The sequence below is a fragment of the Phaethon aethereus genome (assembly GCF_964289735.1).
Source record: "Phaethon aethereus genome assembly, chromosome: 7".
Lineage (NCBI taxonomy): Eukaryota > Metazoa > Chordata > Aves > Phaethontiformes > Phaethontidae > Phaethon > Phaethon aethereus.
This window is the reverse complement of record NC_138583.1, coordinates 17,034,746-17,050,660: the sequence shown is the minus strand read 5'-3', so window position 1 is coordinate 17,050,660 and position 15,915 is coordinate 17,034,746.

Below are 15,915 nucleotides of genomic sequence, written 5' to 3'. Positions count from 1 at the left end.
TGGAAAGTGGATTCTTTCAGGAGAGTTCATGCTGTGGATTTGGAAAGAGGGGACAACTCTAAAGCTTGCAACTCAATTCTGTCTGGTGGTTTGGGGACAGATTTACCGAGTTGATTTAGTTTTCCTATATATTGTGGCTGCTGGGCATAGATCTACCACCTTAGACTTTTTGCAGAGCCAGTCCCTGTTGACATTGGTAAAGTTAATGAAAATGTTTCACATGTTGGAATGCTGATATTTCCAGCAACATTTCAATTAATCAAATGAAAACTGATAAACATTTTCTCCTGTTTTCCAAATAGCTCTAGACCCCAGTTAATGAAAACATATCCTTGAAAATAAATGGATTAATAAGTTTATTTTTCACCAAAAAAAAATTAACTGCTGGGGCAAAAAGTAATGGCAAAAAGAGGAAACCACACTTCGAATGCTTCAGGAAACATTTGGTAATATATTGCATCCCAGCTTAAATTGGCTGAAATGTTATTACCACAGTTTCACAGGTTTATGTTTTATAACTATGAAATTAAACAAAATAAAGTTTTCCTCTCTTGATGAGCTGCACCTTTTGACCAATTGGTAATTTTGACCAATTTGGTTTCCAGACAAAAAGATAATGCAAAGGCAGAATTTTTCAGGTTGCATATTTTTTCACTGATATTCCTGTTGAAACTAAAAGAAGAATGCCTTTGAAAATCCCAACTGCTGGCTTCAATAAAAATACATAATTTCACCACACCTGCCAGTGACGGTTAATTTAATGTAATTTATGCATAGAAGAAAATCCCTTCCTAGCATTATGTGGTGGAGAGGCTATCAGCCAGGTTGATGGAGTAACGGTCGTTTGTAGAGAGACCTTTAACCTGAATAGCTGAAGTCATCTCCACAGACTTTAGTAACCACTATTCATATTAACAAGGACAAAAGTACTAAGGACATATAATTTCTTAGTTCCCTTATAAGCTGTCCCCAATCTGCCCTCTACCATTCCTTAGACTCCGTGATGTTTGGGAAATCTATTTAAATACAGCTAATGAATTCTGGCTGATGTTTTGAGGTAGTTTTTCTGAAAATGGTGGCACTGTGTAATGCATATGTGTCTACCTTACTGATAAAGCTGCTACCATGGTAGGAGTGAAGAGACTGTTCGATCTTCATGACTGAACCCTGAATAAACAATTTATACATTCAGAAAGTTGATGGTTGCTGGACGATGCTTCATCAATCTTCTCTGTAGGTGCCTTCGAGTATGACAATTATTGAAATAGGACAGAAAGAAGTAAAAGAGGGGTTTAAAATTATTCAGATGGATGCAATTAAAGGACAGAAGTTGACTCTCTGAGCAGAAGAGAGGAAAACCTATGCAGTATTTTGCAGTAGGAGAATTGGTTTAGCTACAAGTCTGTTCACTGATAAAGGAAGCAAGCTAGTCTGAAAATAATAACTAGAAAAAATTGTGGTCTACAGTAGAAGGATCCTGGGCAGCTTTAGGCCAAAGAATTTTCCAGACTGGTGTTGAAACTCAGGCAGGAGAATACATTTTTTGTCTGGCTTTCGATCTTATCTTATACTTCTACATAGAATATTCTTAAACCCAAGGCAAGGTCTGCAGTTATTTCACCCACTGCATTTGAAGATCTAAATTGTATATTCCAGGTCATCTAGATAGCTGGAGCGCTTGGCTACCATGAAAGCTGTGGTATTTTGGAAGACAGTACTACTCATAAGAACTTATATGAATTGGATTGTAGAATTTCAGATAGAAAGCTGAGTCTAGCAACATATTAGCACAGTTTTCTGTTTGAACACTAATCCTAATGGGGGTATTTTTCCAAATGTAGGCCACTAAGAGAAATCACTGAATTTGCTTCCAGCAAACAATTTATGTTCTTTCACAAACTTGCTGATGTCAACAGAGTTGGGCAGGCATGTACTGGGACCAGTTTTCTTTAAGAGGTTCTTAAGGAATCAGCACATCCTAAATCCTTGGCTGTTCTAGAAAGTATCCAAATGGCTGCTGAGGAGGATCAAAGTTGTAAGCGAAGAAAATCTACAAGGCAGTGTGTGTGCATGTACTTGCATTATGTTCATTGTGAGCCTTGTTATAATATTTAGAGGCTGCTTGATGGCACTTACAGCAGTGAGTTCTGAGCAGCTTTAGGAATCAGAACCATGCGTCTTCTGAAGAACGACTCCTAAAAGATATCTTGCTAAATTTCAGGATGAGAAAAATCTCTGTGATGATGCAGTCTGATTTTCAGTATTACCAGGGCCACAGAATTTCATCGAGGAGCTCCTGCACTAAGTGCAGCTATGTTTGATTGAGCTAGCTAAAGAATATGAAGAGAAATTGGGGCAGACTATTTGTTATTTTCCTCCTTCATAGTGTTCAAAAATAGGTTTTGCAAAAAGCAGTTGTGCCTCCTCCAATTATTGCATTACTTCTAACACAGAGAATGCTGTAGTCAAGACTTTTAATGAACAAATTTTGTAGAATTTAGGGTCTCTGAAGTGCAAAGCCACAACAGAATGTGGCTCTTAATGTGCCATATGAGCATTATGTTGCTTCCTTTCTCTGACAAAGCTGGCATGTATCAGAATGCAATAAAAGAAAAACTATTTCATTCAGAATTAAATGGCAACAACCAATTAAAGAAAAGACTCGAGTCTGAAACCGTAAAATCTATTGAAACTTTCTTTCTGTTTTAGAGGAAATGTACCAATTGCTAATGGAAGTTACTCTTAACGATTGGCTACTAGTTAACTATTATGTGTTCTAGCAGGATTTGCGGTTGTATTTTTTTTGTCAGTCCTCCTGCTCAGAAGATTTGGAGAAAAGAACAGAAAACTGTTGAAAAGATTTTCTCAGTCTTTTATCTTTTGAATCAGTGTCATACTAACAAAAAGATGTTTTGAAGTCTTTAACCGTTAATTGACTAACTGGTTTTCTTTAGACATAAAACTTGTCAAGGCCTTGATTGTTGTGAATCCATGGTGATAGATTCTGGCTGACTGCCTAAGTATAAGGTCTCTGAAACACTAGGATAACACTTTCTGAAACAATTTGGGCTTATCACCCACAATGTCATTTAAACAAACTTAATTGACTAAAACTTTCATTTTTGTGCATTCTGTATGAGGTACTATTTGAGAGAAGAGGTCTTTTAGGAACAGACCCTAAATGACAAAATCTGACCTCTACCTAGCCTTAGATTCCTCAGTTCTTGTTTATTTACACAAAATAAGGCAATATTAACTGCATTAAAAATTCACTATAAGCAGAAAGCCCGTTATATACTCTTGTTTTCTTTTAGTGAATAACCTTTAGAATGGGTCCAAACCAAGACTCTCTGAATAGCATGAAATTCACACAATTCTGCACTAAGACTAATCATTATCTTCAGATAGTTGCCCATGCATGTCAGTCAGTAAGCTTCTTGTATATGAAAGGAATAAAAAGTTTCAGACTGAAAGTTAATACTTGACATTTTTTTGTTGCAGTGAAACTTTACTGAAGGGATGCCCCCGAGATGATTTTCCTAAATTTATAGTTCTGGGCATACTCAAAGTTACACATCCACCTCTACTGAATAGCAGTTTGCATTTTCCACTTCTGTTTCACTGGTAAAATGACTTGGTTTTGAGAGGAAGTAATATGTCAAATTTAAATAATATACAGGAGTGATAAAACACTATTTCCAGGCAACATGACAACTCTGGAATCATTGTTTCATCTCTAGGAAGTCTTCAAACATCAGAAGGTAAAAGTTCTTAACACCTAGTGAGTTTTGAATGGCCCACATGACATGACCTGGTGATAGCACTCTGTAGTTGTCAGGGCCCTCACCAGCTTCACCCAGGGTCTCCCACAACCCCTGTCCACAGGCCCTGGGGCTCCCTTAGTCCCTGCCTGAGCTAGACCATAGGAGTGTCAGTCTCCAGACTGGCTGTGGGTCCCACTGCTCCTGAACACAATCCAGGCCGTGGCCTCACCTTTTCATCATGGACCTGATCAGAGATCATTACCTCAGTTACACTCACCGGGTCTGATCCTGACCTGCAGATAGACCGCCAGCTTGACCTTAGACCTGCCTTATCACCACAAATTGGTTTAATGGTCTGGACTTTTGGTTGAACATCAGCTGCTACCTATGGTCCTGCCCTGCTTCCTCACTGGGACAGCCAGGACCCTGCTCTGGTGACCGTTGCATTGCCCTTGGCTCCACATTCCCTGTCAGAACAGCTGCCCTTGCTGCTTCCTGACAGTAGGGTACAAGGCTTTATCTTACCAAAACAACATCACAGATAGAACTCATAGACCAGTCCTTACTCTGCTGTAGTCAAGGAGAGACTTCCAGTGATGTTGGTGATCTTTTTGTTTGGGAATCTCACTAAGAAACGCATCCAGTGAAAGAAGCTCCTGTTAGCAGTGTACTTGTTTCATGAGCAGAGGATTTCTGTCTCACAATTCTTTTTCTAGAATAACCACAGAGTTTTAACATAAACATCCCATTTTATTTTAGCCTTTCTTTAAAAAATTATGCCATGAAAAGAGAAGTTTAGCCTAAGCAGCTTTGTAATGAGTTAAAAAACACATGGTTGAGTTGGGACTTGGCCTTAACAGGAATATTTCACTACAGACAAAGTCTAGCTGTAACCTGGAACAGTGTGGAATAGTCATTTTCATCTCTTGGATGCATGGAAGTACTGCAACCCCACTGCAAACCTAAGTGCCAAGCAGCCACTATATTGCTCAAAGGGTGCCAATCAATGCACCAGTTATTTCTCCTAAGAGAATGCAACTATTATTAAGGGTTATTGTTAGTATGGAAATCTTTCAGATTTAAGGGATTTTATTATATTTTGTTTTGAATTGACCTATGTTTTGTTAACCAAAACAGAAAAAAACAAATCTCAATCTTACCTGAAGACAATTTTTAATGGAAAAATGTTGTTCCAGTTTTTAATTCATGGAACTTATATTCAGAACTGATTTTTTTTCTTTAAATGATTTATATGTATTTTTATATATATATATATATAAAAAATCACATTTTTTGCTATGCAGAATTTGGTGTCTTGACTTCTGTGCTGAACTAACAGCTTTGGTGTTAAAAGGCAAACATTGGTGATGTGGGAGTGAAGTTCGTGAAGCAGCTAATAATGCGATATATCCACAAACTGAGAATGTTTTTAATGTGTCTGAAATAGTAACTTTGAGACAGTGACAGTTTTGTTAAGTCCATTTTCTCCATCAACAGCACTTGTACATGTGATACCTAAACGGTATTATTTAATTATGATGCAGGTCTTGTTTGACTACAAAGGCACTGAGTACCATTCAACATGAAGGCTCAGTGTCCCTCAACTAACTTTTTTATGTATCTGGTCAAGATGAGACTTTCTGAATAACAGAGTGTCTTGCCATTGTTTTACAGAATCAAGTCTACTGAGAGCATACAGCAGAAAGCTTAACTACACAGTTGCAGAACAGTAAAAAAGGGTGTCTTTGAAGGAAAAATGGTGCTGCAAATAATATTGCTAGGATGTTGAAGTGTCCAGTGATTTTTATGTTATTTTGATGTGCTGCATCTGTACAGCTGAAAATTAGATGCAGAGTGAGAATTACTGCTGAGAAAAGGCTCAAGGCCCAGTACCAATAAGAAGAAAGTATGTGCCACCACTGAAAAAAGGATGTGTAACCCTTTTGGGGCTGTGTGTCCCATCTCCAAAATGAGATGGGACACAATGAGGTAACCTGAGAAGGAATACTGAGGGAATGGAGTATGCTATTGTAGCATACTGTTTATTTCCTGTTGGTTTTTTCCCTAACATAAAATAGTTGGAACATTATGGAAGTTTTCTGATACAACTTCATGACCCTTCCTTTTTCCCCAAGCACTTACACCTTAACATATTTTACAATTAAATCAATTTATTGACAAATAAAAAAGTATTGAAATACCAAATACTGTAATGAAAATCATTACAAGAATCCCTTCTGCCAGCTGTAAATAACAAAATTGAAAAGGTATGTGTTAAAGGAACATTAATATCAGGCAACACAGTCTCATTGGTAGCGGTAGTGGAGAGCTGCGTGGTTGCACAGGAATTAGTAAGAACCAGGAACAGCTGTTTGCTGCACAAGTTCATGGACTTGTTCCTCATCTATCAGTCACTGCACATCTGTGAGCATGAAGGACTACCCACAGCTACCCATATATGTTGAAGCAGGGTTCAGCAATTTAAGTTAGTGGGACAGTAGAGTAATCCTCCAACTGCCGTCAGTTCTGCTCCTTCATCTCTGGCTCAGCATCAGAGAATGAATGGCCCACAGTTTCATCCCTTCTCTCTCTCTTTTACACTTTCCAGTTCTTTGTTGAATGAGAGGTGCTGGTTCAATATGCGTTACAAGTCTTTATGCATTTCTCGCCCTAGGTCATACAAGAAAAATTTCCCTGTTCGTTCCCCATCTGCTCTTCAGTAATCTAGGTGTTAGTCTCAGACCTATCTAAAGTAGAAAGCCCTTCCAAAGCAAGGAAAGCACAAGTATTTTTAATCATTGGAAAGACAGAAAAACAGCCTTTCCTTCTACACTAAGCAGCTTGCAAGGCCAAAAGTTGATAATTTTACATAATTAATATGTCTTTATTTCATCTCTGATCATTTGCTTGTTCAAAAGCTGTTTCAGGCCAGTTCACTGACTCACAGACAGACCAGTAATTATTGTAGACTTAAGACACCTAAGACAAAAAAACTGTTAGGTCTGGCTATTGCACAAGGGGATTAGACTAAAAGGCTGACGCATTACTACTTTTTCAGAGTAGCAAAGCCTTGGATGTAGGGTTCTCTCCATCATTCCTAACATGATGCTAATCCCTAGACCTAAGGTTTTGCAATTCTATAGCTGGACAGCACCTACACTAAAAGGATTTTCCATTGCTGTTGTCTGCTTAGCAGATTACTTACAGGAGGGGACACTACGGAACAGGCCATGCTTGACCTGCACAGAATCTCCAGCTGTCTTGAGTTTTTACTGTTTAGAAAATTCTCAAGCATTAACAATTAGCAGTGGAGAAACATTAAAGTCATTTCTATATGTTATTAACCACAACATCTCAATTTTTCCCTTCTGAAAAGGGAAAGACCAGTGGCCCAAGATGGTTGTGACTAAGGAACTTCGTAATTTAATCTTTAATTTAATCCACTGTGACACACATGGACTATGCCATAAAGCTAGCACTAGTAAAACTATATTTAACAGTATAGCAATAAGACAAAGTTATACAATGAAAGTGCATAAAGAAGTATGTACTCATGTCTCCTATAATTCCAGCTTTGGCTTTTTTTTCTCTTTTTTTACTAATCAATGCAAGTATAGCTAGAAATAATTAGCTGATTTTAAAAACATTTACCTCATATTGAAGCCATCTGGGCTCACTTTAACTTGATGGACTAGAGGTTATGATGGAAGAAGAGTGGTGCCAAAGAAGTAGCATGCCTTATCCCCTCAGTGAAGGTAAGGCGTTTTATAGTGTGACACACAATAAACAATGACTCTGTGAGTCACAATCTGGAAAATCCTCCAATGTACAGGGCAATTGGCCTAGAACAATAGTAAAGATGACAACTTCTTACCAAATAAAACTTTTTGTGGCTTCTTCTCTACCTCTGCCCAAGCAGACCCTTGGTATCAGGTCCCAGACCTTCCCATTTGCTCAATATTCTGAGTCCTATGACTTCCTCTCATTCTTATTTCTCCCTCTGCAGCCTATTATTCCCTAGTTCTGCCTCGGACCATTCCTTTTATGTCCTAAAACTCACACTGTGCTGTTAAAGACTTTGCTTGTGAGACTGCAATCTCCATGCTGATTGAGGAGGGAGGAATAAGAAGGTAGGACATTCTTAGTTCTTTCAACAGAGCAAGGAAATAGATAATTTTTAGAACTGCTTAGGTCTCTTTATTATGTATAGGATTTGATGCTGAAATTTTTAGATCTCTCAAGACAAAGGCTAATCATTTATGCTATCACTTCTTTTGCTGTTTCTGGCACAAGCTTTCATACAGAGCACAATTGCGGACGTCCCTCCCAAAACGACACTTTCTGCTCTATTCACACCAGAAGGCAATCAGAACTCACGGGTGATTCTCCATCCTAGCAGTTCATAGAGACATCTGACAGAGACTGCTGATGCACAGACAGCTGGAAAATGCAGTGTCTTATACAGAGAAGGAATGAGGGAATAAGTAAACAGAAGGGCCAGAAATTCTTGCCCTAGGGAACCGTGGAATGGACACTGGAAGACTGTCAAGACAGGATGTCCCCAGAATGAGAGGACAGGCATTCAAGCCACGCATAAATCCAGATTTCAGAGACTTGAGATCAGGTAAGACTCTGGATTACACGAAATTTGTAAGGAATGTACAGGAAATCTACAGTGATTCCATGTATTCAAAATCTGTTCTCAATCAAACTGAAACAAATCATTTTCAACAGAAAAAAAAAAAAAAAATCCTTGAAGGGATTCTCAGAATTTTTAATGAAGAGGTTTCTCAAAATTCAAATTTAAGATATTACTGTACTTGAAAATTCTTTCAGGCTGAGGCAGGGTGTGAATTTAATGGTAACGGCCCTACAAAAATATTCTAGAAGTTTATCACATAACATGATTACCTTATTCTAGTTTGTATTCTAGAACAAGCATGTTTGCACAAGAACTTATTCAATAAGAATGCTGCTTTTATTCTTGAATAATTCCATGTGCAGTCAAGCCTTTAGTCAAATCAGCACAACGCTGTACGTAGATAAATTGTCAGTCTATCCCTGCTTGCATTTACAGGAAATCTGTGTCTCTGTTACTAAATGCAGCTGACAGATCTGAAAACATCACATTTGTTTAAAGAATAAGCACAGATCTTACAAGCCCCCACCTATTTTAACCTACTATTTCTTGTGTCCTTTGGAGGCTTTATGAACTGCATATCCTTCATATTTTGTGTTCAACGTCATTAGCAAACTAGTAAGTAGTACCATGGAGGGAAGGAAAACCTTTTCCTTCCCTTGTTTGCTGAATGGCCAAAAGGGAGAGTTTTTGAGTGTGACAATACTCTGTCAACTTTATACAAAAGTCCAGGAGAAGAAAGCTAAGTTGTTTTCATTTGGGGAATGGAAAAAATATATATATATATTTGTTCTAGTTCAGTAAAAAAAAACCAAGACACCCACGTTAGACCTTTTCACCATAAAGGCTTTCCTTTCTTCACATGGTCTAAGTATTTGTGTTTGTCACCTGTGTTTGCCTAGTTCTGTCATGAGTGCTGTCTCAAAGCCTTAATAAAACATTAATGTCCAAGCCCCAGAACTTCCACTGTTACATTTCTATCATTTATCTCTGTTACTGATTTTAGCTGTGGTTACTTTTCAGAAAAGTAAAATAGCAAGCTGTAGATTTCAAGGAAGACATAAGAATAATGAATGTATACAACTGGGACCTGCTGCTCAGGGTTTAAAATATCATTAGGAACTCTTAATATGTAGCTAAAATTGTTCATTTTCTCCTGTGTGTAGTTTTTGTACCTCCGCTTTAATATTCTTCTCTAATACAGGACTTAACAATTCAAGTAGAGACTGGGTGGCCTTATTAGCATCTTTCTCTGAATAAACAAGTATGTTTTTTAATTCAGTCATGCCTAAAAGTTGCCACCACCAAATGGCTACTTTCTAGTCCATAAGAAATTATGTGCTGCTGGCTGTTCAGGCATGTTTAACACGAACTTGCCCCAGCTGTATTCTCAGCAGAAAGCAACTCCTGAAGAGCCCATGAAGATTGGTCTGGGGTTTTTTCCTACTACAATTCCATCTCCAGTCCTGGTGCTTTCCCCAACAGACTGGAACAAAGAGGTCAATACGATTATCACATTTACAGTTTACGTGCTATGGGCAAGCGTCCACATCCCTGTTTAACATCACAGCAGAGTATAGATATCAGGCATTACACAAACATCCAGCGATAACATTTTTCAGAAGCGCGCGAGCCCAAGACCATTTGGTTTTCTTGCCAGGGGGGTCATTCTAGATTTCTGAAACAGGATCAGTGAACAAGATAATTCCTCCATTTTGGATATGTTTTTGTTCTTTAAATACGTATCATCAACATTATCGATTATTGGCTATTCTGATCTATGACACAATAAAATAAAGATATATTTAGGAATGATGCAACCCATACTTGTGTTACTCCGCTTGCACAAGCTCAGTATAAATTTCACAGAGCATCAGCTCCACAGTATTCAAGGTAAAAACTGCCTGGGAAAAGAGTAATTACTAAAGCCCAGCTGTCTCTTATTTGTATACATGGGATACTCAGCACGGGTGCAATCGAAAGCACCCTTTCTTCACCCTAATAACCACAGGGCTCCTCAGCTGGCTGGAGCCAGGGGACTAGCCAGTACGTGCGATATTTAGACCTGGAGTTTCCCTCAGGGCTGTCATGTCGGCAGCACCTTATTCACTGCATAAAATGCCTGTTCCCACATGTGCTGGCTGTAAAAGCAAAGCTGAAACGACTCCTGCAGCCACACGTGTCGGCTGAGGCGGCCCGCGTGGGGCTGACAGACACCACCGGCAGCTGGGGCCCACCGGGGCCTGCAGCCCCATGTCCCGCTGGCAGCACCCCTCGCCCCACAGGTGGTTCTAGAAGGTTCCCCACCTCCCCTCAGGAGGAACCGCACCACTGCCTCAGCAGTGAGGGCCCAAAGGCGCTTCCGGAGTCAGTCCATGGCTGCTGGAGAGGGGGAGGATTTGTGTGTCCCCCTCCCAGGTTACTCATGAGAGGAAATCCAGCCTGAGGTGTAAAACACCTGGAAGATCCACTGCAGACATCTCCCAAACTTTACAGCCACCTCACAGAAATGTCCCTGGCCACCAGCGGCCATCCCCAGTGCGGGGCACTGAGTAACGCTAATTGAGAGAAACTGTGTGATTAAATTTGCTCACCTGGGAAAAATTAACCCTTGTCACACCGGGCTCCTCTTTAAAAGGGAAAGAATGGCCATCAGGAGGCTTTGGTGCAGGTAGACCAGCATTTGATTATCTGGGAAGACAGAAGCAGGAGCCATTTTCTGCTATCAGAATGATGGTTAATTAAGCAGCAGGTGCTGAGCTGCAGCTGGGTTGGTGCGGGCCTGTCTCTCCGCTTTCCCTGAAACCTCGCCTGTGGGCTGCGTGGCCTGTGAGGACGGCCATGCACGAGAGCAGCGGGGAGCACCTGTGAGGACTGCGGGCAGGTCAGTGACTAACCAGAAATTAGATTACATTTTTTTTTTTTCTCCTGAAAGATTTTTGTGGACACATTAATTCCTTTCAGATGTTTATTTAAAGTATACGTGAAGAAAAATGCTTTCTAAAGTCATCATCTACTGAAGTATTCTTTGGTTCAAATGTTATTCCCTTTACTATTGCAAGTATACTTTCTTTATAAAGAGCTATTTTCCTCTAAAACAGAGGATTTTATATTTGATATCAAAGTAGCCTTTAGGTTGCTTGCTACTTATGTATCTTGCAGTATGATATTTCATTTTAAGGAGGAATTATTTTTGGCAGGATTATTTTCTTCAAAAATATGAAAGTTGATTTTTTTTTTTCCTTAAGATTTTATGGTTTGTGCTAATAACTCATTTTCCACTGGAAAAAATAATAATTTGTCAGGATGGCTTTCCTTTTCAAAAGGAAGCTCTGTAGCGGTTTTTTCTATGTAATGTTGTTGGCTCTAACTGGTTGTTTTGTGATTTACTTCTGTTGTTAGAAAACAAACTGGGGCTTCTTAAGCATTGGAAGGAAAAATACCCAGTTTTTAGACTATTGTTCACCTAACCATTAGTATCATGCAGTTCCTTCTACCACAAAAATGTTATTTAATCGTGGTAGATTTAATCCTATCTACCAACTCCTCTATCGCAAGCCTTTAGAACAGGAAGGCACTCACTGGGTTACTGAATCCTCCCCTCTCTACTGCAGCTGTCATGTCAGGTAATCCTTTTTTTAAGTATGTTGTGCTCCATCTTAACAACAGTTGTGTGGTTTATTCCCACTATTCCCAGAGGATGGTTGTTACAGAATGTGATTGCTTTACTGCATTGCTGGTGAGCCATTTGCCATCGGCACTGACTTGGGATAGAGTAAAAAACAATGAGCTACCACCATACACTTAAAAAAACCGAACCAAACCAACCACAACAAACACCACCAAAAAAACCCTGCACCAGCTGTCAGAAAGGTTCATCACCACTGCTCTGTTGGTTAAGAACCATCTTCTAATTTCAAACTTAGTTTATTCATGGCCAGCTAAAGTCCATTTGGTCTTGTGCCAAAATTCTCTTTTAAATTAAATAGTCCTTTTTTTTTTTTCTCTCAGCTTTTTAACTAACACTGTTAGACAGCAATCCTATCCTCTCTCAGCTCTCGTTATAGTAGACTAAACAAATCAAGCTTGTTTAATCTAATTTCATAAAATAGGCTTTCCATGGCCCTGATCTTCCTCATAGTTATTCTTTTCTACCTGCTCTGGTTCCAGTTAATCTCTCAAATGCAGGTGACTAGATTGTATGCAGTATTTCAGGTGAGCTCTCCCCAGTGCTTTACACAATGTTATTATTTTCTTTGTCTCTGTTGGAAGTTACACTGGCTGCCTTACCCTGGTGAACCATAGTGACTGTACTTTAGCAGAGCCCTCTTATTAACATTGAGAAATGACACCAATTATGTTTTTTTTTTAGCTCAGAATGCTAGGATTTGTTGTTTTGTTGTTGTGGTGGGTTTTTTTTTTAAATCAGAGAAAGTGATTAGTGTGTTGTGATCTACTTTGAATAATCCTAGACTATATTTTCTAAATTTTTTTTTTAATTATTTTCTGTGCCTTGTTACTTTCAACTTGTCACTGCAAAGTTTTGGCTATTACTGGAATCAGAATGATAAACATATCAATCTCAGACATCATATTTCACTTCTTAAAATAGTTTTTACTCATTTTGTGCCAAATTTTGTTTTGGTTAAATTTGGGAGAAAGTCCTTGCTACTGTTGTGGTCTCTTATTCTATAGTTATGATTTGGACTGGAGATTAACTAGACTCCTAAAGTTTGGAGCTATATCGGATTTGATTTTGTTCCCACTCCACCTGATTTTTCATTGTCTAACATCATTCCTATTAGGCATTTCCCTTTCACCCCATGCTCAGTGTTGTCCTTATTTAAATTAATGCAACATATCAATTTGATGTTGGGAATACGCCTGTATTATCCTTAATCTGTACTGCATTCCTTACGGAAATAAAATGAAAGAAACTGGAAAAAATACCTTCATCCATTTTAATACCCTTTGCAAAGCCTAACACAGCTCCTCTTTGGGCAATTCTTGCTTCACTCCTATACTTCTAAGATAAGGACTGTTTAGCAAACAAAAGAGTTTTTTCGTACGTGTTACTTTTGTTTCTTTTTTCACATGTAACACATTTCTTGAGGTGATAGTGCATCCAGTTAGGCCTGTAGTAACTTTTTCTGGGTTTCTTTTTTCTTTTTCCTGTGTTTGGAATATAGATTCCTGATCATTCTAACATTCTTGATGTGAAGTATTTGCAAGACTGCTCCCTACGCAATCTATTAGTTCCTCAGTCCAGCTGACATGACTAAACTAGAGTTTGCACTTCTGAAATTGAAACCTGTAGAGACCTACTTCATTTGTTCTGTTTAGCTTAAATCGATTTTGTCTGACTTGATCCAGAGTTAACTTCTACAACTGGGTCATTTCTAATATTCTCACTACTTATCAGCAATCTACTATGAAGCATCTTATCACCTCTTATTGTTCTGATGAGGATTTGATTAAGTGTGTTTTACATTGCATCCAAAAATAACTGGATGTTACTGCTACAGATAACATTTGTAGCCTGTTCTGTCCATAGTTTTGTAGTTGTAAACAAATGCCCTTACTCCACACCAGGAAAAAAATACCTGTGTGACACTGCATGTGACAGACCCTGACTTAGGGAATGCCAGAACCTAAGACAATGTTTCCCATGCTTTCCTATACTGTAGTGAACCCTGCTAATAGTACCACCAGAGTTAAGCTGATTTTTTTTTTTAAGAGACTTGAGCACCTGTAGTTCAGCTCCTCTGAAAATCAATTTCTTAGCCTGTAAAATGGATTAGTCTCTAGCCAATCTTTAACTTGCTTTTGAGTAGGTATGCATATGTAGCCCACTGTTCACTGTGCTATGCCTCCCACCCTGTGTCTGCATCTGGCCAACAGCGGATATGAGTACGCTACAGCTGCTTGCTAGGGTATTTAACTCGAAGTGTAAAGGTTTGTGATTTAGCCCTGGAGGTCCCAGGTAATGAGCAAGATGATGATTATTGGTCTTCCAGAATTGTATGTACTCACATTCCTAAGGACAAGCTTGTGATGGGGGCGTGAAGAGCATAGTTTCCTTTTATCTGTTCTAAAGCTCACAATACATTGTGGGGTTTTTTTATCCCCAGAATTAAACAATTACTAAATACATCAAAAAAGACTTCACACAAATATGCCTGTCCTAATTTTAATGTCCACAACAAAAAGACTGGGATAATGTTGCACAAATGAGTTTTTAATGTTTAATAGATGATGAAATAACATGGTTATGCAATAATCGTTTTCAAGATGGAGACACAAAACTTGCTACCTCATTCTGTTAATACTCAAGTTAGTGTATAAACTAGTCTATGTATCTATGCATACAAAACCTGAGCTAAATTACTGAGCAATAGAACTAAGTTATTGCATTTGCTTCATCGAAGATGATGAGCTGTCGGAACAGATGTGAATATTTTCAGAGGTGCTCTGCAAAAAAAATTGCTCTTTTAGATGTAGAACCTTTTATTTACCTTTATTATTAATTTAAAAGATTTTAAAAAACTAGTTAGTTTTTAAATTATTATTCTATTATTTTCTTGGGAAAAGACCTGGACAAATCTTTTCTCTGTAAATAATATATACAAGGAAAAAATGCACACATCTTACCCGCCACTGAAATACAGCGATTTCTTGAGTAAAATATGAGAAAGGACTGATCAGACAGATGTGCTGATTAATCTCCTCATGCTCTTATTACCTTGAAAGGCATCATCTCAGAGCTGACTGTCTGTGATACAATGGCCAAAACCTACTCTGTTCTGTTTTGCATGACATCTGAAAGTACATGTGTTCAATGTTTTCTTTTTTACCTATTTACCACTGACCTACCTTGCATGGTCTCTCCATATTTTGTCATCTGAACCTTCTCATCACAGACAGAAAACCAAAATTCACATAGTTTGCGCCAAGGTACTCCCAAGCCCCTTCTCAAATTGTCATGACTTGTACAACTGTGTTGCACGTATTTTGTTCTTATTTAGATGGGATTAGAATGTGTAAGCTTTAGGGCTTTTTTGTCCCGGTAAAAATCCTGCCTGCCTTAGGATTGCTAGGAAACTTCTGCTGATTTCAGGCTGACTAGGATTTCACACTAGGCTGTGAACTTAGGTTGTGTGCAAGTTCAATACCTTAAAAGTATACATGCAAATTGACACAGTCGCATTAAGCAGCAAACACAATTAATCACGTGGAACACTATGTTTATACAAGTGTAAGTGTTTTAGTTAGAATAAGTACTTTCTTTCCCTTACAGAGTTAGCTTTTTTCATAACCTGTGATGTGGTATATATGCAGCTATGATGATTCACAAGTACCTTCTCTAATAGGGATAAACTATACTGGTATCATCTATCAGTAGTGGTAGAGTTTACCAGTACTTTTACGGACTTTGATAATGTAGGAAATTGTACCATTCTAACTCAGTCACTTTGGAAATACGTAGGTTAAAATAGTGTAAAAGTGTTGACT